Consider the following 25,756-nt stretch of genomic DNA (forward strand, 5'->3'; position numbering starts at 1 on the left):
CTGTTCCCTAGACCCCGCAGGGGTGGGGATCTGTGCGGGACTGGGGAGGAAACGCACATGGTCTCCTTCAACCACATGGAGCTGGCCTGGGAATACACTCAAGTCTGGCTAGTGACCCATACATTGCTTTATGTCTTGGCTGAGTGCCTTGAACATCCCTGGGTTTGGGGCAAGGTTCTGTGCTGCATGGGTGGGGAGTCAGAGTTGCCAGAAAGCTGGGGGTGGGTGTGCTATGGGGCAGCAGATTATGGCTTGGTCTGGATTTAGTTTTCCTGCATTTAACCTTCCAGCTACTAAAAATGTCCATTTCCCTTCCCTAAGCGGCGCTAAAACCTGCCCGGCTGGGCTTTTTATTTTTGGTCTGTAATTGTGGCACAGTCAGGTTTCCTGGCTGGCCAGGAATTGGGGACCGGGATTGAGTTCTTTGCTCTCTAATTAACACCAGCAGCCTGGCTTTGTCAGCTCCTGGAGTGGTTTGCAGTGCTTCCCGGGAGCTGTCAACCAGTCAAACGAGGAAGCAGAGATTAAAGGGCTGTCAAGGTTAACTAGACAACTCGGAATGTGAGGGTATAAATTAAACCCTTCCTGAGTTAGTACTTGGCTTTCCCCTGGAGGCCTCTCACACAGATGCGTCTGCTGCATTGTCTGTGGTAGAAGGATCTATAGGCAATGCCTTGTCCTTTTGCCACTGGAGACTCCAGTCAGGTCACTCACAGGTGCAACGTGTGCAGTCAGAGTGCAGAGGTGCCCTGAGCACACCCGTATCCCCCTGGCCAGGCCCCCTACCTGGGAAAGCACCAGGCAGCTGATTAGGCCAGGTGGAGGCTGCTTGGCATTGCACCAAGCAGCCGGAATGCGGCCCGGAACCTGGCCCTTTCAGACTCGCCTGTGACTGCACCGTCGGCGTTGGACCCACAAGACGTAATGGCAAATGGCTTTAATGCCAGCCTCTGGGCTGGTGGGATGCTGCCAGCCTGTTAGGCCCAGCTGGAACCTAATCCCTCTCCACGGCAGCCCATTATTTCCAGGGGACCCTGCAGGAAATCGGAGACATCGGCCTGATTAATGCAGTGAGAAGCTTGGCAAAGCCCGCGGGGAGGTGATGGCTCCCAGCTGCCATAGCTGGCAGGACCATTCTCCCCCGTTGTGCAGCCAGCCCTGGAGTCCTAGCCAAAAGTTCTAGCTGGGTGACTACCATATGCTGCTCTACACTGCCCCTGCCTACAGGATTCTTCCCCCCTTCCTGTCCCAAGAGCTGCACCTGTCGGGGGCACTGTGAACCCTTCAGGAAACCGGCTGTTTCCCTACCGGTGTGACCTGGGTACAAGCTGATTTTTAGGATCTACCCTAGACCACAAGCAGGTGTGTGACATCCAGAGAGGTCTGCAGTCAGTGCTGAATAACTTGCCCCCTCCCCCTGCCTGGAATCACCCCACCCCATGGATTTGCCCCTCAGCCACTGCTGGATGCCAGCCCCTCTCTCAGCCTTGGTGGCAGTAGTGGGGGGCAGGAGGGGGGGAGGGCAGGGAGAGGCTGGCAATGAGCTCAGAGAGGTGCCAGGCGGAAGAGGAATCCAGCAGCACCTCACCACCAGCTAAGAGGGAGAGTCAGGTGCCTTAGTTGCCATGGGTCTGGTTCTGTGCTGTGCCTCCTGGAGCCTGGGGGATGGGGCCTATCCAAGGTGAGATGCTCCAGGGGTTCAAATGATCCTGAGTGTAAGTTACAGCAGCCCAGGGGCTGCTCTAACTTATAGCAGCCGCTTGTCCCAGTCTGCAGTGCAGCTAGGAATCCCCCTAGCACCCTGGGCTAAGAGCTGCTCCACTCAGCAACCGTCTTGGGGTGACACAACAGCAACTGTATTGAACCCTCAAGCGTAGGAACAATACTACAGATGTTACCCTAACCTGCCAGTTGATGGCGCTCTCTAGGTGCGCGAACGATATGCAAACACTGGGATGCTGCTGCTGCTTTTTGCATGCAACTCATGTAACACTACACCCTGTCCCTTCCTGCCCCCTTTACTGGAGCAGGTCGCTTGAGCGGGAGGGTGTCACGGCATCCCACGCTTGCTGTACCTGCATCGGTGCAGTTGTGTCCAGCTAATAGCCGGGCAACACCAGCACCAGGACCAGCACCCGGCCACACTGGCACGGAGAGTCTGGAGCAGAGGAAAGCTTCTCTCTCCGTGAGTGCCCAGCTCAGAGGGAGAGGAAAAGTACAGCCAGCAAAATCCAGGCACCGCTGAGACTCACCGAACCAATTCCTTGCCATCACATTGATGCCACCTTGGTCTCTCCTGTTCTCCGCCCGTGGCAGAGACTAAAATGCTTTGGTCTGCCTAAAGTTTGTGGGCTTAACACTGACCTATCTGGATGAAATGTAATGACCTGTGATACACGTCAGGCAATAGGGTCTGCTGGCCCCTTCTGGCCTGAAACTCTATGAAAACAAACTGAAGCAGCTGTTCTCTGTTATGTCTCCGCCGTCGGGTATCTTGGGCTCTTCCAGGGCTGGCACCAAGCACTGCTGCCCGGGAAAGGTGGCAATCTGCTCTTTCCAACTGCATGAACCTGCAGGCTCCCAATGGACTAAACCCAACACTGGCCCTGCACTGACTCTTGCCTGTCCAGGGGCCATATTTTGCGGGGAAAATCCCACAACTGGGAACAAAGGGAGTAAATGTGACTCTGACAACTTTGCTTAAAAATAAATGGAAAATGTGTCAAATGGCTTGGGGTGGGGGGTTGGGATGTTAGAATGAGTCCCAGGGGAGATGGACTGTGGGGGCAGAGTGCAGGTGACACAGTCAATGGGGTCAGGAAGGAATTTCCCCCCAGGTCAGATTGGCAGAGTCCCTGGGGGAAAGTCGCCTTCCTCTGCAGCGTGGGGCACAGGTCGCTTGCTGGTTTGCACTAGTGTAAAGGGTGGATTCTCTGTAACTCAGCGTCTTTAAATCAAGATTTGAGGACAGCAGTGACTCAGCCAGAGGTTGTGGGTCTAGTACAGGAGCGGGTGGGCGAGGTTCTGCGGCCTGCCATGTGCAGGAGGTCAGGCTAGATGATCCCGATAGTCCCTTCCGGTTTTGAAGTCTGTGAGTCCATGAATACTGCCTGGGAACTGCAATTGACCACAGGGATGTGACTGCCACGTAGGCAGTGTGCATATATGCTAAGCAGGCACAAGTGCAGGCATGCACACAGAGACCCAGAGTTTGCCTGATCTTTAGAGGTGCCGAACACCCAGGACTCCAGTGCTCTGCCCTTCTGAAAATCAGACCCCAAGGAGCTCTGTGTTCAAAATTCGGCTTGGAAGTAGCAGCTGAAACAGTTAAGATCAAAGATTCCCCAGACCTGAGTTGAGAGGTGGACCCATTTAGAAGGGAAGGGGGACAACACCATGCTCTGGATCCAGGCTCGGGATTTCATTCCTTTCTCTCAAGTTCTATTTATTGTGCAGCCTGAGGTGTGAGGGATCAAAGCCAAACCCAACCAAATAAAAAATCATCATCAGTTAAAATTTTATTAGGATTCACCTGGCCGAAAGCCATCGGATCTGGGAATCGCCTAGCAACTTACCCTCTTGTTTATAAAAAGGAGGAGAAACAAAATGAGGACATTTGGTTCAAATTACAGAGTGGGGCCTGTATATACAGAGGGGACACACACACACACACTTCCAGGGCTTCTGGCTTGGATCCACCCCCAGCAAACACACTGGGTGAAGTTCTGAAGTTCACACTTATTGCAAGGTTAGCAGGGGACTGATTTAACAGGATATTGCTTGAAGGGGAACGGGATGGCTGGATTTTAGACAATAGTCTGTGACGAAGGGGGGGAAATGCCCACTGAAATTCTAGTTGCCAGCAGAAATCACTCCTCTGGCTAGTTCTTGGTGAGGTGCCCCTGTGTTTACAGCTCTGTGATGGGAAGGTTGTTGCCATAATAGAAAGGAGTCATGTATCTTCCCAAGCCGCAGAGAGATGGAAAAAAAGCTTTTTAGATCATCATCCACTCTTGTCTCTTCCTGCCATTGCAGGACTGTTCCCTATGGGATGCTTTCCAGTGTCTTGTCCAGTCCGTTCCGACATGTGCCAGGACATGGGACTTCTCCTAGGAGACCATACTGTACGCAGAGATCTTGCTGGGGTGAGTAACCTTGCATCTAGCTTGATTTGAGTGCAAGGTTAAACTGTAAGCAAGGGTGTGACAGGCTGTGTGCTGGAGTCCCAGATGGTGTTTTCAGGCTAATTGAGATAAGCTGGAAGACCCTGCACTGATAAGCTTGAAATGTAGATGAGGTGAGGACCTCAGTGATTGGGCCTTACATGATCTGCAAAGTAACGGGTCCTTACGTGCTCGGTATGATCCCCAAACCAATTAGATTCAAGAAGTAGATGTTAGTAGCAAGGAAAAATGTGTATAAACCTAATATCTTTCTTTGACAGGCTAACAAGCATTGTGGATGGGGGGCGGGGGAAGCAGTAGATGTGGTATATCCTGACTTTAGTAAAAAGAAAAGGAGGACTTGTGGCACCTTAGAGACTAACCAATTTATTTGAGCATAAGCTTTCGTGAGCTACAGCTCACTTCATCAGATGCATACTGTGGAAACTGCAGAAGACATTATATACACAGAGACCATAAAACAATACCTCCTCCCACCCCATTCTCCTGCTGGTAATAGCTTATCTAAAGTGATCACTCTCCTTACAATGTGTATGATAATCAAGGTGGGCCATTTCCAGCACAAACTTCCAGGTTTTCTCACACACCCCCCTTCCAAAAACCACACACACAAACTCACTCTCCTGCTGGTAACAGCTTATCCAAAGTGACCACTCTCCTTACAATGTGTATGAAAATCAAGGTGGGCCATTTCCAGCACAAATCCAGGTTTTCTCACCCCCCCCCACCCAAAACACACACACACAAACTCACTCTCCTGCTGGTAATAGCTTATCCAAAGTGACCACTCTCCCTACAATGTGCATGATAATCGAGGTGCACATCCACCAATGTGATATATGCCATCATGTGCCAGCAATGCCCCTCTGCCATGTACATTGGTCAAACTGGACAGTCTCTATGTAAAAGAATAAATGGACACAAATCAGATGTCAAGAATTATAACATTCATAAACCAGTCGGAGAACACTTCAATCTCTCTGGTCACGCAATCACAGACATGAAGGTCGCTATCTTACAACAAAAAAACTTCAAATTCAGACTCCAGCGAGAAACTGCTGAATTGGAATTCATTTGCAAATTGGATACTATTAATTTAGGCTTAAATAGAGACTGGGAGTGGCTAAGTCATTATGCAAGGTAGCCTATTTCCCCTTGTTTTTTCCTACCCCCCCCCCCCCCGATGTTCTGGTTAAACTTGGATTTATGCTGGAAATGGCCCACCTTGATTATCATACACATTGTAAGGAGAGTGGTCAGTTTGGATGAGCTATTACCAGCAGGAGAGTGAGTTTGTGTGTGTGTGGGGGGGGGGGGTAAGAAAACCTGGATTTGTGCTGGAAATGGCCCACCTTGATTATCATGCACATTGTAGGGAGAGTGGTCACTTTTTGCGAATACAGACTAACAAGGCTGTTACTCTGAAACTTGACTTTAGTAAGGCTTTTGATACTGTCTCATGTGACCGTCTCATAAGTAAACTAGGGAAATACAACCTAGATGAACCTACTATAAGGTGGGTGCACAACTGGTTGGAAAACTTCTCAGAGAGTGGTTACCAATGGTTCACAGTCAGGCTAGAAAAGCATATCAAGTGGAGTCCCACAGGGATCTGTCCTGGGTCTGGGTCTATTCAGTATCTTCTTAAATGATTTGGATAATGGCTCAGAGAGTACACTTATAAAGTCTGCGGATGATACCAAACTGGGAGGGGTTGCAAGTGCTTTGGAGGATAGGATTAAAATTCAAAAGGATCTTGACACACTGGAGGATTGGTCTGAAATTAATGGGATGAAATTCAATAAGGACAAATGCAAAGTACTCCACTTAGGAAGGAACAATCAGTTGCACACATACACAATGGGAAATGACTGCCTAGGAAGGAGTACTGCGGAAAGGGATCTGGGGGTCATAGTGGATCACAAGCTAAATATGAGTCAGCAGTGTAACACTGTTGCAAAAAAGCAAACATCCTTCTGGGATGTATTAGCAGAAGTGTTGTAAGCAAAACTTGAGAAGTCTTCCGCTCTACTCCATGCTGATTAGGCCTCAATTGGAGCATTGTGTCCAGTTCTGGGCACCACATTTCAAGAAAGATGTGGACAAATTGGAGAGAGTCCAGAGAAGAGCAACAAAAATGATTAAAGGTCCAGAAAACATGACCTATGAGGGAAGATTGTAAAAAGTTTGGAGAAGACTGAGGGAGACATGATAATCGTTTTAAAGTACATAAAAGGTTATTATAAAAAGAGTTGGGTAATAAATTGTTCTGCTTATCCACTGAGGACAGGACAAAACAGGAAGCAATGGGCTTATATTGCAGCAGGAGAGATTTAGGCAGGACGTTAGGAAAAATTTCCTGTCAGGGTAGTTAAGTACTAGAACAAATTACCTAGGGAGTTGTGGAATCTCTGTCATGGGAGAATTTTAAGAGCAGGTTAGACAAACACCTGTCAGAGCTGGTCTAGATAACATTTAGTCCTGTCATGAGTGCGGGGGACTGGACTAGATGACCTCTCGAGGTCCCTTCCACTCCTACGTGTTTATGATTCTATAAGGTGTGTACAGTGTGACATGATTTGCAATTGTGGTTTCACCCTGTATCTAAACCCCTGCCCCTGGGCCTGGCATAGAGCTGCTACGCACCTCAGAGCAGAACCTGAGTGACGAGGCAGAGTTGACCTGAGCTTTTGGATCCCAGAGAACTGGAGGAAGTTTGCTCCCAGAACTTGGTGAGATATTCTGGATAAGCTGAGTGGAAAAGGGCTTGGAGAGAATCCCAACATATACCACCCCTCTAATTATCTCCCCGGCAGAGACCTGTGCTTCCAGGGCTCTGAGTTCTAATCTTGCTGGTTCTCTGAAGGCCCAACTTTCTCCTGAGATTCAGTTGATTTCCGTAGCACCCAGGGCTGCACACAAACACGCAGAGTAATATGCTTACCACCTAAATAGGCAGGATAGATAAAGGAAGCATTCTCACCCTCATTTTACAGGTGAGGAACAATTAAACATCCAGGGATGAAGCAAAGCCAGGGATGGCAGGGTTGGGTGTTTGAGACATGAAAGAGCATCGTTTCCTCATTAGAAATGAGTCTCTTTCTGTCCTTCCGTTTGTCTCGCTGTCTCAATCCCCAAATGGTCACCATCCCTCTCATAGACATTTAGATGACTTCCCAGGGAAAGAAAGAAATTTTAAATTGCACTGAATGCATCAGAACTGCAATGACTTTTAGCTAGTGGACCACTGCCCTCTCTTGGGTGGCCTCAGAACTGTCCCCCTGTGTGTCACAGGTGCCCTATCTCGGTCAGTGCATGAAGATTCTCCTTTAGAGGGCCGTGCTTGGAAGAACCGTGGTCCGAATCCCACTGTTGCCATGAAGTCACAGGTGGCCATGGATTTGTTACAACATGCATCAGTGAGTTAAGAGGGAAAACAACCGTACTGGAACATTGTAGGGGAAAGGATAAAAACGTTAAATTCAGGAACTGAGCCTCCTTCCCCCATACCAGTGCTTCTCACCCTATTGACTATTGTGGGGCACATATGCAGCCCTCTACATGTGATGTGGGCTGCATCCACACAATATATATACTGCCTGAATGGCCCTGAGGATGTCACGCGGGCTGCAGCTGTGTGCTGACTGGGCCGCAAGCAGCTCACAGCCTGAGAACCACTGCCCCAAACACTACAACGGATGTACTTGCTGTGCAATGCTGGCTTGTGCTTTTGCAGATTCACAGCAGCCAGCTGCAGCCTTCCCAAGGCCTGTATTGGTGCCACACGTTCCTTCAGCACGCTGTGGAGTTCCTAACGCATCCACCCGTCACAGTGAATAATGTGATCTCACCCCACCCTAGAACTCGCCTGAGACCAACAGGCTGAAACGAACGGGGAGGTACCAGACCAGGCCATTGCGATGCTAGGACCAGCCAAAAAACATTGGGAAACTTTCAAGAAATGAAAACACCTCATGGTTTTTTTTTTTTTTTCTTAAACAACAACTCTCATATCTCCAAAACGCCTTGTCCCATTTGCCTCAAACTTTCCACAAAATATGTACCCTGGCGTAGGATCATTCATGAGAAATTACAGATGGCTTGATTTAGTTTTGGCTAAATCAGAGGGATGGGGGTGGAAGTTGGTCAGGACTGGGTTTCTGCTGGAAAGCTAGGTAACCCACTGGCAAAGTGTGTGAAATGTGCCCCTCCAGTGGCTGGTCTATTACAGGATAATAGCCTACTACCATTAGCTAATCGGGTAATTCCTTTAACTCAAGGATGGAGATCCTGGCTTCAGACCTTGAAGAGGGACATCACACTGACTTTTATCTTTTCCATACAGAGGCTAATGTCTCTCCAGAATAAAAGCTGCAACTGCAGTTCCACATGGTGGGATAAAACTACGGACGCTACTAATCCTCATGCTTCAGGGCATGAGGTGATCAGCAATGGGGTCAGGAAGGAATTCCTCTCATGAGACACTATAGCACAAGTCGGTAAGCTACAGGGATTCCTCAGAAACACTCCACATTGGCCCTGGTGACAATACCAAGCTCAATGAACCACTTTCAGATATATTTCCCATAGCAAGACAGCTGCCCACTCTGTTAACAGCTGGGTCCTTCCAACCCAGCACCCCATTGCTCCCAGCCCGTTGCAAGAGCTATTAATTACCAAGCCCCAGAATCCGGCGGGTAGAGAGCACGAATCAGGCTCCTAACACTTTGCACAATTATGGCACTATCGAGCCAAAGCCCTTTGTTCATTTGGGGCTTGAATCTTCCGAAATCCAAAGAGGGCTTTGTCAGGTAGGTCAGCAGCAGTGGGATCAGGTCGTTCACCTCAGGTCATTAGCCCTTGTGAAGTATGATCATCCCTGTTTCCCACTCTTTTTTTCTGGCAGCAATGGCCAAGTGACATATAGAGGGAAGTGCAGGGATCTTTAAATACATGTGAGCTCCAGCTACAGCTGCTATGCAAAGCGGCTGCCCATCCAGGGGATGTTTCTGGGGACATGTGGCCTGGCAGGAGTGCCCCTGGGCTCCAGCAGTCCCCACCCATGAGACTGTGCGTAGCTGGGTGAAATGTAGAGCAGCCCTGGTGGTGCTCTAAGTTGTGTCTGGAACTGGACTGGTTTCCAGGCAGCATTAGGATGGGGAGTGAGTAGAGGTGCATTACGGCCTCTATTGCCTTTCCCCTCCAGTCCTGTAATAAGGGCCTGATCCAAAGCACATGTGTCAGGGCTTGAGATGCTCACTATCAGAGGTTGGGATGAGACCTACATGAGGGGCAGCTTATCCCACGTCTGCTACAGTGGGATTCTTACTCCTCCGAAGCAGTCTGGCAGTGCCCACTATCGGAGACAGGACCCTGGGGTAGGTGGACCTCGGGTCTGATCCAGTCTGGCTGCACCTACTGGAATCAGTGGAAAGATTCACAGTGGCTTTGGATCAGGACCTAGGAGCAGTTCAGCAGGACCAGAGGACCTACTGTTTTCAACCTGCCAGTGTCCCTTTAACAGGCAGGTGGGGCTGACCAAACACACTTACACTTTAGCGTGTGAAGGGAAGATTTCTGAGGGTGCTGGGGATCTACTGCAGAGAAAGAATAAGCTCGTCTGAGCTGTGATGGTGAATCCCCCACTGCAAACAAAAATAAAGAGCAAGCAACGTTCGCAGCAGAGCAGAGAGCTCCTAGGAAGAGGGTTTCCAGCGTGAAGACTGAATTATCCGGCACAACAGAGGAGGTGAACAGGAGTGAGGAATAGCATCAGATCCACAGCCACAAGCAGGTGGCTTTGAGAAAGAAACAAGATACATCAGGCGACCAGACTCTCCCAGATCACCTGACCCAGCCAGGAAGATGGAGCTCTCCAAAGCCGGGCTGAGGCACATCTGGCAAGGAACCCCAATGGCCAAACCCTCTGATCAATCGCAAAGAGGATGTGAGGCTCCGGAACTCATCTGGGGGCTAAGCAGTTTTCGGGTGTGTTTGGTACTTGGATGGGAGACTGCCAAAGGAATCCTAGGAAGTGGCATTGGTGAGGCAGTAGCAAGCTTGTTTCCTTGGCAATAAGTGATGCAGCAGGCAGAGTTGTAGGAAAGAGATCTTTGCTGTGCGTGGCCAGAGGCCAGTGTCACATGCTGAGAAGTGTTCATCTCTTGGCCTGGCCACCGCCTTGCATTCCAGAGCATTAGGATGTGATTGTTCCCCTCTATTTGGCATTGGTGAGGCCTCATTTGGAGTACTGTGTCCAGTTTTGGGCCCCACACTACAAGAAGGATGTGAAAAAATTGGAAAGCGGAGGGCAACAAAAATGATCAGAGGACTGGAACACATGACTTATGAGGAGAGGCTGAGGGAACTGGGATTGTTTAGTCTGCAGAAGAGAAGAATGAGGGGGGATTTGATAGCTGCTTTCAACTGCTTGAAAGGGGGTTCCAAAGAGGATGGATCTAGACTGTTCTCAGTGGTAACAGATGACAGAACGAGGAGTAATGGTCTCAAGTTGCAGTGGGGGAGGTTTAGATTGGATATTAGGAAAATCTTTTTCACTAGGAGGGTGGTGAAACACTGGAATGCGTTACCTAGGGAGGTGGTGGAATCTCCTTCCTTAGAAGTTTTTAAGGCCCGGCTTGACAAAGCCCTGGCAGGGATGATTTAGTTGGGGATTGGTCCTGCTTTGAGCAGGGGGTTGGACTAGATGACCTCCTGAGGTCCCTTCCAACCCTGATATTCTATGATTATATGATCACACCAAACTAAGAGCCTCCTGGAATCTGACTATCCTTTTCCAGTCCCACCCATCACACGACAGCATTAGGGGGGTGCGATGTGGCTGGACGGGGCATTTGTTAAGTAGGGTGAAATGCCACACTGGCTAATTACATTATTTTCCCCTACATTCCACTGCAATCTCACTGCTCACCCTACCCTAAGCCACTCTGGGGTCTTGCTGGTTCAGCGTGGCTGGTCTGTTCCACCCCGCAGCTGGAAGATGCTATAGAAATATAAGATGTTGCCTGCATCTTAACATGCCACCCTGCTGGCCCAGTGCTAGTTCTCTGGTACTGCCCTGGCGCTGAAAACCCTCATCGCTCCTGGGAGTCAGTGGGTTGAGTGCAGGACTGGGAGGTCAGAGGGTGCACTCAGGGCCACAAAACTTCTTGCCAGCTGAGTCAGGATTTGAACCCGGGTCTCTCAGTGTGGAGGGGACAGAGACTTTCCATCACCTCAAAACGTATGGGGGGTTTACAGGCAGGGTCAGAGAGTGGAACAAGCCCAGATGGAAGGAATATACCCTGCTCTATGCCAGAGACCCTATTTAGATGGGCAGCTGGAGCTAGGTTAACGTTGCCTGGGCACTGTGGGCCAAGCAAACATATTGGCCCCCCCTCCCAAATACCATCACGGGGCTGCAGTCAACTGGAAACTAGTTCTTGGAGCTCCAAATAGCCACTTGCCTGTTTTTGCTGTTACCCTTCTGTCCTTCTCCACCTCTCTGTCCATGCTACCCAGGGAAGGAAGGAAAACACTCTGTTTGAGCAGCATGACCAGAACAGGTCCACCCTTCAGGGCCTGCTCGCAGCTCTGGTTCTTACGTAGCACGGGCCTTATTGACCCCGCTGCTCTCGCCCTCTGAGGCTGGGGAATTCCAGCAGAAAACGTCACAGCGCTAGTGAGGCCAGAACTCAGAGCCTTCCAGCCCCAAAAGGCCAAGCCCCTGCCACGCAAGCTGAAGGAGAAGCGCTATTAACCTCCCAAGGCCTAGGACCTGCAGTTGGGCAGCTCTGATTCCATCCCACACGAGGCAGCGGTCACCCACCCAGATCATTACCACACTTTTCACTGTGGATTCTGGCTGACACAAGCCTTTGTGTTTAGATTAAGGAGCCTTCAGGGGTCTTCTGTGGTTTGGAGGGAAGGCCGGGACATTCCGTCTCATCGGCGAACATTAGTGAACAAGCCGCACCTTCCCCTGGGGCCAGCAGGCCGCTCAGGCTGTGCAGATTCCCTTGTCTGGCTGCCACCTCCTATGGACCGCTGCTCAGCTGTTCGCTCAGCCGATCGGACCCATGGAAACCAGACCGCAGTGCATTTGTAATGCTAGGGTCCTGTCCTCGCCGCCCCACAGCCTGGCCCCGAGCTGAATTCGGATCTTGCTGAATGCCCCTGCTCCGCCGAGGTGATGACAGGCTCAGAGCTGGGTAAGGTTCCCAACCCGACTCGTAATTCCATTAGGCTAATCAGCCACATGGTACAGTTCAGTGAATCCCACTCATGCAGAATGACTTTGATCGCTCCCAGAGACAGCCAGAGAAAGGATGTTGTGCAACTGGCATCTGGGGAGTTTGGGGGACAAAATCTGCCAACTAAATAATCCAAGCATGGTGGCTAAATCCTGGCCTCACTAAAGTCCGTGGCAGACCCCCCACCAACTTCAATGGGGCTAGGATGGCCCTCTTTAACCCAAAGAGGGTTTAAACTGCTGCCTTGCTTTGCCCAGGACCAACAAAACCAGATGCCTCTGTGACATTGCACTCCGTATGTTTTATGGAAATATACTTATGAGTGTGAATATGATGTAACTGGAATATACTTTATGCAAAAGGTCTCTTGTAAGGTATCATAACAAAGGTTATAACCTACTGAATATATTCCACCTATTTGTATGCATGTATTGTTTTTGTATCTGAAGCTAGAAATATGAAGTATAACTCTGAGGTCCTATTGTAATTATGCAAAGTGTGGGCCATTAATGGTGGTTTAGAATCTTGATGGCTCCCATTAACTAGGACAATTGGTTGTAAATGGCTCTGTTTACTTGCAAACCTTCCTGTGTACATGGGGGCAAGCCCTGGAAGAATGGAGGCTGGGGTCTAATACTGGAATTCATCTTAAATCTGGTACTTTTCCATTTTAGAAGGAGAGTTGGGGACCCAGTGAGACAAAAGATTCCCGCCTTGTGCCAAAGCTATAAAAAGGGGTGAAACAGGACAAAAGGGTCACAGTCATGAGAAAACCCCTGCTTATCACCTAAGATGTCTGCTGGAACTAACAGGGACTGTACCCTGGGGAAAGAAAGGTAAGCAGCAGAATACGGACCCTGGACTTCAGGAAAGCAGACTTCGACTCCCTCAGGGAACTGATGTGTAGGATCCCCTGGGGGAATAACATGAGGGGGAAAGGAGTCCAGGAGAGCTGGCTGTATTTCAAAGAATCCCTATTGAAGTTACAGGGACAAACCATCCCGATGTGTTGAAAGAATAGCAAATATGGCAGGTGACCAGCTTGGCTTAACAGTGAAATCCTTGCGGATCTTAAACATAAAAAAGAAGCTTACAAGAAGTGGAAGATTGGACAAATGACCAGGGAAGAGTATAAAAATGTTGCTCGGGCATGTAGGAATGAAATCAGGAGGGCCAAATCGCACTAGGAGCTGCAGCTAGCAAGAGATGTTAAGAGTAACAAGAAGGGTTTCTTCAGGTATGTTGGCAACAAGAAGAAAGCCAAGGAAAGCGTGGGCCCCTTACTAAATGAGGGAGGCAACCTAGTGACAGAGGATGTAGAAAAAACTAATGTACTCAGTGCTTTTTTTGCCTCTGTCTTCACGAACAAGGTCAGCTCCCAGACTGCTGCGCTGGGCAACACAGCATGGGGAGGAGGTGACCAGCCCTCTGTGGAGAAAGAAGTGGTTAGGGACTATTTAGAAAAGCTGGACGTGCACAAGTCCATGGGGCCACATGTGTTGCATCTGAGAGTGCTAAAGGAGTTGGCGGCTGTGATTGCAGAGCCATTGGCCATTATCTTTGAAAACTCATGGCGATCGGGGGAAGTCCCGGATGACTGGAAAAAGGCTAATGTAGTGCCCATCTTTAAAAAAGGGAAGAAGGAGGATCCTGGGAACTACAGGCCAGTCAGCCTCACCTCAGTCCCTGGAAAAATCATGGAGCAGGTCCTCAAGGAATCAATCCTGAAGCGCTTACACGAGAGGAGGGTGATCAGGAACAGTCAGCATGGATTCACCAAGGGAAGGTCATGCCTGACTAATCTAATCGCCTTCAATGATGAGATTACTGGTTCTGTGGATGAAGGGAAAGCAGTGGATGTATTGTTTCTTGACTTTAGCAAAGCTTTTGACGCGGTCTCCCATAGTATTCTTATCAGGAAGTTGGGGAAGTATGGGTTGGATGAGTGCACTGTAAGGTGGGTACAGAGTTGGCTAGATTGTCGGGCTCAGCGGGTGGTGATCAATGGCTCCATATCTAGTTGGCAGCCGGTATCAAGTGGAGTGCCCCAAGGGTCGGTCCTGGGGCCGGTTTTGTTCAATATCTTCATAAATGATCTGGAGGATGGTGTGGATTGCACTCTCAGCAAATTTGCGGATGATACTAAACTAGGAGGAGTGGTAGATACGGTGGCAGGTAGGGATAGGATACAGAGGGACCTAGACAAATTGCAGGATTGGGCCAAAAGAAATCTGATGAGGTTCAACAAGGATAAGGGCAGGGTCCTGCACTTAGGATGGAAGAATCCAATGCACTGCTACAGACTAGGGACTGAATGGCTAGGCAGCAGTTCTGCAGAAAAGGACCTAGGGGTTACAGTGGACGAGAAGCTGGATATGAGTCAACAGTGTGCCCTTGTTGCCAAGAAGGCCAATGGCATTTTGGGATGTATAAGTAGGGGCGTAGCCAGCAGATCGAGGACGTGATCGTTCCCCTCTATTCGAGATTGGTGAGGCCTCATCTGGAGTACTGTGTCCAGTTTCGGGCACCACACTACAAGAAGGATGTGTAGAAATTGGAGAGAGTCCAGTGAAGGGCAACAAAAATGATTAGGGGTCTGGAACACATGAGTTATGAGGAGAGGCTGAGGGAACTGGGATTGTTTAGTCTGCGGAAGAGAAGAATGAGGGGGGATTTGATAGCTGCTTTCAACTACCTGAGAGGTGGTTCCAAAGAGGATGGTTCTAGACTATTCTCAGTGGTAGAAGAGGACAGGACAAGGAGTAATGGTCTCAAGTTGCAGTGGGGGAGGTTTAGGTTGGATATTTTTAAGGTCAGGCTTGACAAAGCCCTGGCGGGGATGATTTAATTGGGGATTGGTCCTGCTTTGAGCAGGGGGTTGGACTAGATGACCTCCTGAGGTCCCTTCCAACCCTGATATTCTATGATTCTATGAAAGGATTGGGGCCTGACTAAGGAGGAGTCTAGTCTGTGAAAGAAACTTATTGGAACGTTTCTGAGGGTGAGATATTACCTGTAATCAGTCTCTTAATGTATTAGGCTTAGACTTGTGTGGTTTTGCTTTATTTTGCTTGGTGACTTACTTTGTTCTGTCTGTTATTACTTGAAACCACTTAAATCCTACTTTTTATGCTTAATAAAATCACTTTTGTTTATTAGTAAACCCAGAGTAAGTGATTAATACCTGGGGGAGCAAACAGCTGTGCATATCTCTCTATCAGTGTTATAGAGGGCTGACAATTTATGAGTTTACCCTGTATAAGCTTTATACAGAGTAAAATGGATTTATTTGGGGTTTGGATCCCATGGGGAGCTGGGTGTCTGGATGCTGGAGATAGGTGACCTGCTGAGCAGTTTTCAACTAAAGCCCGCAGCTTTGGGGGCGTGGTCTAGAACCTGGATCTGTGTTGCAGCCGGCTAGTGTGTCTGGCTCAACAAGGCAGGGTTTTGGAGTCCCAAGCTGGCAGGGAAAACGAACTCAGAGGTAATTTCAGCACATCAGGTGACAGTTCCAAGTGGGTCTCTGTGACCAAACTCGTCACAGCCTCTCAGCCAGGACTCAAGCGGACAGGAGAAAGCATTGAAAATGCCATAGCCTGGGGAGCCGAGCCTGGGGAGATGGGAGCTGCAGAAATGTAGCAGGGCACAAGGCAGAACCAGAGAGATTCTCTAGTGTCTTATGGGCAGGAATGAGCCAAGGAGACAGTAGGGGGATAGGGGAGCAAGGGCACCCCAGCAAAGCTCTTGGAATGCTACAAGGCAGGCCTGAGCTGGGAGCACAGCACAGTGGGGAGGTGGAGGGGGGCTCCCATAACACTACAGGGCAGGGCTGAGCTGCAGGATTGGACGGGAGCCTGCACGTTTCTTTTCCTTGCGTAAGATACAGACCCGGGGGTGCTCGAGAGCGGACGGCGGCATGACTAACCCAGAACACACATGCAGAGCCCAGAGTCCAGGGCCAGGGATCCAAGGCAACTGCACCCTACCGGGGTGGGCAGAACGCAGCAGGAGCTCCCGTTCCTGGAACGGATCCGGGAGGCGGCCGAGTTTTACCCTTGTTGTTGTGTTCAGGACATTTTGGGTGAGGTAATATCTCCGGTTGGACCAACGTCTGCTGGGGAGAGAGATGAGCTTTCCAGCTTACTGTGTTGGGCCAGTGAAAGCTATTACCTCACCCACCTTGTCTTGCAAATATCCTGGGACTGACTCGGCTACAACACCACAGCATGGGACAGGTTGTTCTGTTAGCTTGTTTTCCTCCCCTCGGATCGCAGTCGAGTCTTTTCCCTTGGCCAGGGGCCTGGCCGGGATGCTGCACTCAGCAGCCAGGTATGTTAAAGGTGGCGCTTTGAGGAGACAGAGGGTTCGGAGTCTTTAGGACCAGCAGCTGGTGTTTGCTGGGTGCACTGGGCCCAAAGCCCGTTTATCTTTGTAAGGACCCTCTGTTCTCCTGTCTTCTTCCCCACCCTCTCCCCTGAGAGGCAAGGGAGCAGCATTTGTATGCGGGGTTGGCGTAGCCGTGTTGGTCCAAACCTGTCCCTCTCACCAGCAGAAGTTGGTCCAACAAGAGATATTCCCTCCCGCACCTTGTCTGTCAATTATCCTCTTTTGACAGATGGGGAAACTGAGGGGAGATGACTTGCCCAGTTAGTTCAGGACAGAGTCTGCAGTAGAACCCAGGAGTCCTAGAGCAGGGTCGACAGTGCAATTAAAACCCCGCCGCTGGCCTGTGCCAGCTGACATGGGCTCACAGGGCTCAGGTGACAGGAGTTGTTTACCTGCAGTGTAGATATTCAGGCTCAGGCTGGAGCACAGGCTCTAGGACCTTGCAAGGTGGGAGGGTCCCAGAGCTCAGGCTGCAGCCGGAGCTGGGGGGTCTACACTGCAGTTAACCAGCCCCACAGTCCCACACCCAGGAGCCTGAATCAGCAGGCATGGGCCAGCCGCGGGGTTTTAAGTGCAGTGTCGTGACCAGCCTCCTTTCCTAGCCCTTTCTCAGCACACAGTGAAGAAGCAATTTTTTCAGGCAGGTGTATTTCGGAAAGGAAATGCTCGCGCAGCCCAGAAACAGGGCTTGATCCCTTACAGCCTGATCCAGCACCCCACGAAGCCGATGGAAAGAATCCCATTTGCGTCAATGGACTTTGGATCAGGCCCCTGCAGCTCTAGATGACACCTGCTGCATATTCTTAGGGCCAAACCTCAGTAGATGGATCCAGGTCCAGAGCTGCCGGGAAGAGGCAAGTTCCCAAACTGCCCCGAAAGCTGAGGGCGTTCGCATCCAGTGGTTCTGATCAGAGCGAGGACATTGTGACCACTGGAGCAGAGGTGACAGACGCTTGCTGTGAATGGGCGAGGTCTGGGGCTGGGTATGGAGGAGCCTGGGGCACAAAGTGAGCTCGGGGAACGCCTGGGGCCCCGGCAGAGGCAGGAGCGGCGGGTGGGGCAGATGCCTTGGCCTCGGAGAGGCGTGGCAAGCCGAGGAAGTAGCAGGGACCGAGCACCTGCAGCAGCATGAGGTATGGCTACACTGGAGCTGGGTGGAGCTCCCGGAGTCCAAGCCCACCCATCCTCCTGGGTCCGAGCTCCGGGGGCCAGCCCGAACCGCCAACGCTGTCCACTCTGCTACCGTTAATGTGCTAGCTACCCGGCCCAGGACGCTCGCTCCCAGCCGCGGTGTAGCCATAACCCATGGTGTCCCCGCTCCCCACCCTGGCACCTAGAACAGCCGCCCTCCCACCCACCTGGCACCTGGCCTCCCACCTCCGCTGCTGGCAGCATCTCCTGCCCTGGAGGGGAAACAGCCCTCCTCCCCCAATCCCACAAATGACACATCTCCACCAGGCTGCCCCTTCCCCGCCCAGCCCAGCGCTGAGGGGGCTGGGCCAGAGGAGGCCTGGGGCCCAGGCTGCCCCTGGGTACAGAGAAAGCATTGCGGTGGTGGAACCATCAATCACCTTATGTCCACTATTTCCCCCATCGCTCCCCCAGTTCCGCCACCTCTACGTTCAGGGAGGATTTCGGTGCACCCTGGACGTTGACCCATTCACCCAGAGAGATCCACTCCCCTTTCGACCCATGTAAATAGCCCCCAGTCCCTTTCATCCCAGTACGCTCCAGTCTCTGGAATACGAGAGCACGTCAGCCCCGGGCAAAGGTTTGTTTTCAACGACACTGAGCCCAGACTGTTGCTTGAGCCTTGCATTCAAACAGTGTTTGTTCGCTGCACTCCTCCCAGCTTCCTCTGAGCTCTCTGAAACCTCTGAGACTCGGAAACTAATCGTTGGCCTGCATATCTGTGCTAGAACACCTTCTCTCTCATGTTTTCCCCCAGAAAACATGATGAAAACATATGAGATCATTGGGATTTATATAGACAGGTTTGGCAGCTTCTTCCTATGTACTTGGCCTGCGGGATAGAAAGTCAAGCTAGGGCTCTCCTTCCAAGAAAAGGATATGTGTTGCCTGGGTAAGCATGAGAGGAGTGTGGCCTAGTGTTCTAAGCAGGGAGTGGGAGCCCTCTGGTTGGAGCAAGTCACTCAATAGTCCTGTGACTCAGTTTCCCCACCTGTAAAATGGTAATTGTAACATTTCCCTCCCTTACTGGGGTGCTGGGAGGATGTGTAAAAGCTCAGGTTAGTACATTAGGGATTATTATTTAGGGTCCAGTCCTGAACATAAAAATGGTCAGACTGGATCCGACCAATGGTCCATCTAGCCCAGTGTCCTTTCTTCCAACAGTGATCCATCCCCTCTTGTCCAGTCCCAGCTTCTGGCAATCAGAGGTTTAGGGACACCCAGATCCTGCAGTTGTGTCCCTGACCATCGTGGCTAATAGCCATTGATGGACCTGTCCTCCATTAACTTATTTAATCCTTTTTTTAACCCAATTATACTTTTGGCCTTCACAACATCCTCCGGCAATGAGTTCCACAGGTTGACTGTGAGTTGTGTGAAGAAATACTTCCTTCCGTTTGTTTTAAACCTGCTGCCTATTCATTTCATTGAGTGAGCCCTAGTTCTTGTGTGATGTGAAGGGGTAAATGTCACTTCCTTATTCGCTTTCTCCGCACCAGTCCTGATTTTATAGATCTCTAGTATATCCCACCTTAGTCGTCTCTTTTCCAAGCTGAAAAGTTCCAGTCTTTTTAATCTCACTCAGGCAAAACTCCCGCTGAGTTACTGTATACATAGTCTAGCTGCCCATTATGACAATAACGGTTCCTTGTGCTGTGGTCCTGCTTTGATCCTAATTTCAGCCCCTTCCCCTCATCTCCTGTACCCTGAGAACCAGCCTTGCGAGCAGCTCTCATATTAAACCCAGTTAAAAACAGGTTTTAGTAATAAATGAAGGTGTTAAGTTGCGTATTTCTTCGGCACAACACAGGGAAAGATTCTCTCCAAGGGTGCTGAACTGCAACCTGCCTCATCTACCCCAACACAGACACACACCCGTGTGCACACACATTCACATTCATTCACAATTTTTCACACTCACCTGTTTGCACACAGAGACACACGCCTGTGTTCACAGGCATTCACACAGTAGGTGCATGTTTACATTCACTCACACTCCTATGTGTACACACACACACATTTGCATATTCAAACACCCTTCTAAGCACACGCTCACATTCACGCATACACATTTTTACTTTATGTACACACACACTCGCACAAACACACTTACATGTACACACACAATTCTATTCCCTGTAGATTTTATCATTCGTCACTGTCGTATAAGCACTGTGCAATAAGCAATGTGACCACACATTGACACACTCACCTGTGCACACACTTAGAGCACACACAGACACCTATGTGCACACAACCCCCATGTGAATGGCACACGCACACAAGTATATGCACACTCATTTGATCTGGAAATTTACGCCTTGGAGCCTGAAATTCAGCTCTGACCAGAACATAAAACTTTCTCATGGCAGCTCCCTTTCTCTCCATTGCAACACTGCACCAGCCCACTAAGCATAACACCCAGAGTGCCTGGTAGCAAAGCTCCCCAGATTGCTCATGCTGAACACGTGGGAATCGAGACATCCTAAGTTAACAAGAAAATTTCAGCCTGATTCCTTGCCAGGTTTCCAAGTTGCATTATCAGTTACTGAGAGGTTTTTAGGGCTCTGATTTCTATTTCAGCACCCGGTCTTTAGAGATTGATTGATGCTGAGCAAAATGAGAAAAATTCAAACTGACTGCATGAGCAAAATGAGAAAAATTCAAACTGACTGCATCACAAAGAGTGCATGGGGTGTTCCGCTCCTTGAATCAAGAGTTTAAGAGACCAATTCTCGTCTCACTGATGCACTGTAAAACTGGAGAAACCCCACTGATTGCATGGAGTAAAAGTTCTAAAAGGAAAATCAGACCCTAGCGGTACAAAAATATAGAGAGGTAGAGATTTCTTTTCTGGCCATGTACAAACTTGAAAACATTCCCTATAGGTAATACACTGTATCTGAATTCATCTAAACGGTTCCTCCTTTCTCGGCTTGTGTTCTGGCAAACCCATCTTCACTGCATATTGGGACTATGTTTAATCGGGTCAGGGGTTGGGAACAACCATCCTGAAATTGGGGCCCTGATAATGGCTGAGTTTGTAATGTTAACTGACCCTTTGGCATCATCTGCACAACAAAAATAACCATGTGTAAATATGGTTGTGGCCATTTTTAAAATATATGAAGAGAATCATGTTTTAGCTGGAGCTGGTCCAACAATGTTTTTTTCTTCCCATGGTAAATTTTGGAGTTTTGAAACCAAACCAAATCACATTTCATCCAAAAATCAAAATATTTTGATTCTGAAATGCTGCTGCAGTGCCTTCTGGGAGTTGTCATTCTGGTGCCTCATAATCCCCATTCTCCTCAGTAGGCCAGGCTCCCTCAATGGACTACATCTCCTGTGATCATAGAATCATAGAATCATAGAATATCAGGGTTGGAAGGGACCCCAGAAGGTCATCTAGTCCAACCCCGTGCTCAAAGCAGGACCAATTCCCAGTTAAATCATCCCAGCCAGGGCTTTGTCAAGCCTGACCTTAAAAACCTCTAAGGAAGGAGATTCTACCACCTCCCTAGGTAACGCATTCCAGTGTTTCACCACCCTCTTAGTGAAAAAGTTTTTCCTAATATCCAATCTAAACCTCCCCCACTGCAACTTGAGACCATTACTCCTCGTTCTGTCATCTGCTACCATTGAGAACAGTCTAGAGCCATCCTCTTTGGAACCCCCTTTCAGGTAGTTGAAAGCAGCTATCAAATCCCCCCTCATTCTTCTCTTCTGCAGGCTAAACAATCCCAGCTCCCTCAGCCTCTCCTCATAACTCATGTGTTCCAGTCCCCTAATCATTTTTGTTGCCCTTCGCTGGACTCTCTCCAATTTATCCACATCCTTCTTGAAGTGTGGGGCCCAAAACTGGACACAGTACTCCAGATGAGGCCTCACCAATGTCGAATAGAGGGGAACGATCACGTCCCTCGATCTGCTCGCTATGCCCCTACTTATACATCCCAAAATGCCATTGGCCTTCTTGGCAACAAGGGCACACTGCTGACTCATATCCAGCTTCTCGTCCACTGTCACCCCTAGGTCCTTCTCTGCAGAACTGCTGCCTAGCCATTCGGTCCCTAGTCTGTAGCTGTGCATTGGGTTCTTCCGTCCTAAGTGCAGGACCCTGCACTTATCCTTATTGAACCTCATCAGATTCCTTTTGGCCCAATCTTCCAATTGGTCTAGGTCTAGGTGATACATCATGGGCTCCCTTCGTGGTGATAGGAGGCCCTGTCTCATGGCAGTGATGCATCCTGGGAGATGTAGTCCAGATGGGGAGCCCGACCCACAGAGGGGAATGAGCCCAGGAGGAAGCCAAACTACAACAGGCATTTCGGGATAGAAATATTTCAATTTTCAGCCAAAAACATTTTAGTTGTAGGGCATTTGGGTTTTCAACAAAGAATTGAAATTTTCCATGGCCAGCAGACAGTTTTCACACACACACACACACACACACACACACACACTTATTACGTCAAAAAAAACAATTATTCTTTAGCAGTTTCAATAGAAACCTTCTGATGAGCCCTACTTTTTAACCATGGTGAGTAAAACATGCTTCTCTACCAGACGTCTCAGCACCAATTTAGGCTGAGAGCTCTTTGGTTCAGGGAGGGTCATTTCATTTTACAGATGTGTAGCACCTACAATAAGTCCCTGACCCTTGCTCCTCTAGGCACTACTGCAAATAGTAATTATTATTTTTATTTATTTGTATTACCGTAGCACCTAAGAGCCCTCATCACAGACCAGGACCCCGTTGTGCTGTTCAAACACAGAACACAAAGACCTGCCACAAAGGCCTTACAAACTAAGTATAAGATAAGAGACAACAGAGGGCCAGAGAAAGAGGAGAGCACAAGGAAATAATGAGACAATGCTGGTCAGCGAGATAAGCTGTGTTCCCAGAACACCAGCAGCCTAACTTGTCAGGATTTGTGTAGGCCTCACAACAGAGTAGAAGTGCCTGAGGAACAAATATCTAATCATGGGCTCTTCAATCTAGCAGAGAAAGGTCTAACACAATCCAATGGCTGGAAGTTGAAGCTGGACAAACTCAGACTGGAAGTAAGGTGTACATTTTTAAACAGAGGAATAATTAACCACTGGAGCAGTTTCCCCAAGGGTCGTGGTGAATTCTCCGTCACTGGCAATTTTAAACTCAAGACTGGCTGTTTTTCTAAAAGCTCTGCTCTAGGAATTATTTATAGGGCAGGTCTCTGGCCTGTGTCATCCAGGAGGTCAGACTAGATGGTCACAATGGTCCCTCCTGGCCTTGGAATCTACGACTATGATAAAAGAATTTTGAAGAAAGATAATGAGTTTTGTGGATGTTTCAAGAGGATTTGCTTCACACAAGTAGGGGGAAAAAACATGTTATAACATGGTTAAGCCAAAACTATACTTAAATATGGATAGTTTTGATGTGTAGGTGGGCATTAGTGTTCGAAAGTTGCCAATTAAGGAGCAATCCATTTTTCTGCGCTGGGTCTGTTGGTAATCCACTTGTTTAATCCAGAATATTTTAAAAGACAAATTCGAGTTTCTCCATGGAGGAGGAAACAGTGGTGTTAACATTATGGACCTTTGTGTTCAATCCAAAGTATATTAGATGAATCCAATGGAAACAGACAGGAAAGGAGCCGGAAGGTCAATGAGAATATTGAGGTTAGCAAACTGGACTCTGACATTACAAGCAGAGTTACTTGTTATTAGCCCCCGGGGCATGATTACTGGAACTTGCATCAGATCTCACTGCTAAGAGGTTTGCCTAAGATGAAAGGAAATAGCTTGTCCAAAGCCAAGTCAACAGCCTCTACTGAGAGTTATTGGGAATTTTAACATTGCACATATGGGGACTGAGCTGGGTGGGAGGGGGTTGGGGTTTTCAACCTTTCAGCAAACACTTGTGGCTTAAATTCGTCCCTGGGCAGAGACACAGCATGAAGTCTATGGCCCCACTTAAGTCCCACTTCTGCCCAAAGCACCCTTATGTGCAATTAGTGGCTAAACTGAAATATACAGGCCCAGGGATATTGTGCTATACAATCTGCAAGCTGGTATTTTTTTGCAGCTTCAAGCAAGCTTTGGGGGGAAACTTTGGAGGTTGGTAAAAGTGTTTTTGTCAAAGCAGGGGTGTAGCAGACCACAGACTCACTGACGCGGCGCCTCCTGCTGGTCGTCAGGGAACTAGTGAGCTCTGGAGCACCCTCTGCTGGCCGGTTACTCACGGGCCACAGGCCCCATGTCCCTCCCAGACCCTGGTGCCCCTTACCTCGGGGTTCTGCCCCAGCAGTACCCCCACATGCTGGGTCTCCCCTCCCAGGGGAATCCCCAACCCTCTAAGCCCACCTTGTCTCAGTGGCTACTGCCAGTCGTCATCTAGCCCCCGCTCACTGGGGCAGACTGCAGTCTGTAATGGCCACTCATCACTGGCAAGGGGGTAGGACCTGCTGCCTTCGCCTATCCCCGAACTGCCCTTCTGCAGCCCCAGTACCTTTCATAGGCCTTCACCAAGGCCTGCAGCCTGGGGCTTTACCAGGCTGGAGCTCCCCAGCTCCCTTTGCCCTTCCCCAGCTCTGCTTCAGGTACCTTGTTCCCAGGCAGCTAGCCCTTCCCACTCCAGGGCTAGATTAAGACTCCTCCAGTTTCTGGCCCCCCAGCCCTCTTATTAGGGCCAGCTGAGCCCTGATTGAGCTGGCCACACCTATGGTCAGCTACTCCCTCAGCTGCTCCCACTCCTTTTATCCCAGCCACAGCCCTCTCCAGGGCTGCTTTTTAACCCCTGCATAGTGACGGGTTTCAGAGTAGCAGCCGTGTTAGTCTGTATCCGCAAAAAGAACAGGAGTCCTTGTGGCACCTTAGAGACTAACACATTTATTAGAGCATGAGCTTTCGTGGACTACAGCTCACTTCATCAGATGCATAGAATGGAACATATAGTAAGAAGATATATATACATACCGAGAACATGAAAAGGTGGAAGTTGCCATACCAACTCTAAGAGGCTAATTAATTAAGATGAGCTATTATCAGCAGGAGAAAAAAATTTTTTGTAGTGATAATCAAGATGGCCCATTTCAGACTGTTGACAAGAGGTGTGAGGATACTTAACATGGGGAAATAGATTCAATTTGTGTAATGACCCAGCCACTCCCAGTCTCTATTCAAGCCCAAGTTAATGGTGTCTAGTTTGCAAATTAATTCCAGTTCAGCAGTTTCTCGTTGGAGTCTGTTTCTGAAGCTTTTCTGTTGTAAAATTGCCACCTTTAAGTCTGTTACTGAGTGACCAGAGAGATTGAAGTGTTCTCCGACTGGTTTATGAATGTTATGATTCCTGATGTCAGATTTGTGTCTATTTATTCTTTTGCGTAGAGACTGTCCGGTTTGGCCAATGTACATGGCAGAGGGGCATTGCTGGCACATGATGGCATATATCACACTGGTAGATGCGCAGGTGAATGAGCCCCTGATGGCATGGCTGATGTGATTAGGTCCTATGATGGTGTCACTTGAATAGATATGTGGACAGAGTTGGCATCGGGCTTTGTTGCAAGGATAGGTTCCTGGGTTAGTGTTTTTGTTGTGTGGTGTGTGGTTGCTGGTGAGTATTTGCTTCAGGTTGGGGGGCTGTCTGTAAGCGAGGACTGGTCTGTCTCCCAAGATCTGTGAGAGTGAGCGATCATTTCAGGATAGGTTGTAGATCCTTAATAATGCGTTGGAGGGGTTTTAGTTAGGGGCTGA

At 49.3% G+C, this 25,756-nt stretch overlaps 1 protein-coding gene across 1 annotated transcript in view; it reads right to left on the reverse strand.

The window, feature by feature from the left end:
• Positions 1-25,756, reverse strand: part of SCARA5 (scavenger receptor class A member 5) — a 136,287-nt gene that overhangs the window by 60,966 nt on the left and 49,565 nt on the right. The window lies entirely within an intron of this gene.

This window comes from Lepidochelys kempii, chromosome 3, assembly GCF_965140285.1.
Source record: "Lepidochelys kempii isolate rLepKem1 chromosome 3, rLepKem1.hap1, whole genome shotgun sequence".
In the NCBI taxonomy this organism is placed as follows: domain Eukaryota; kingdom Metazoa; phylum Chordata; order Testudines; family Cheloniidae; genus Lepidochelys; species Lepidochelys kempii.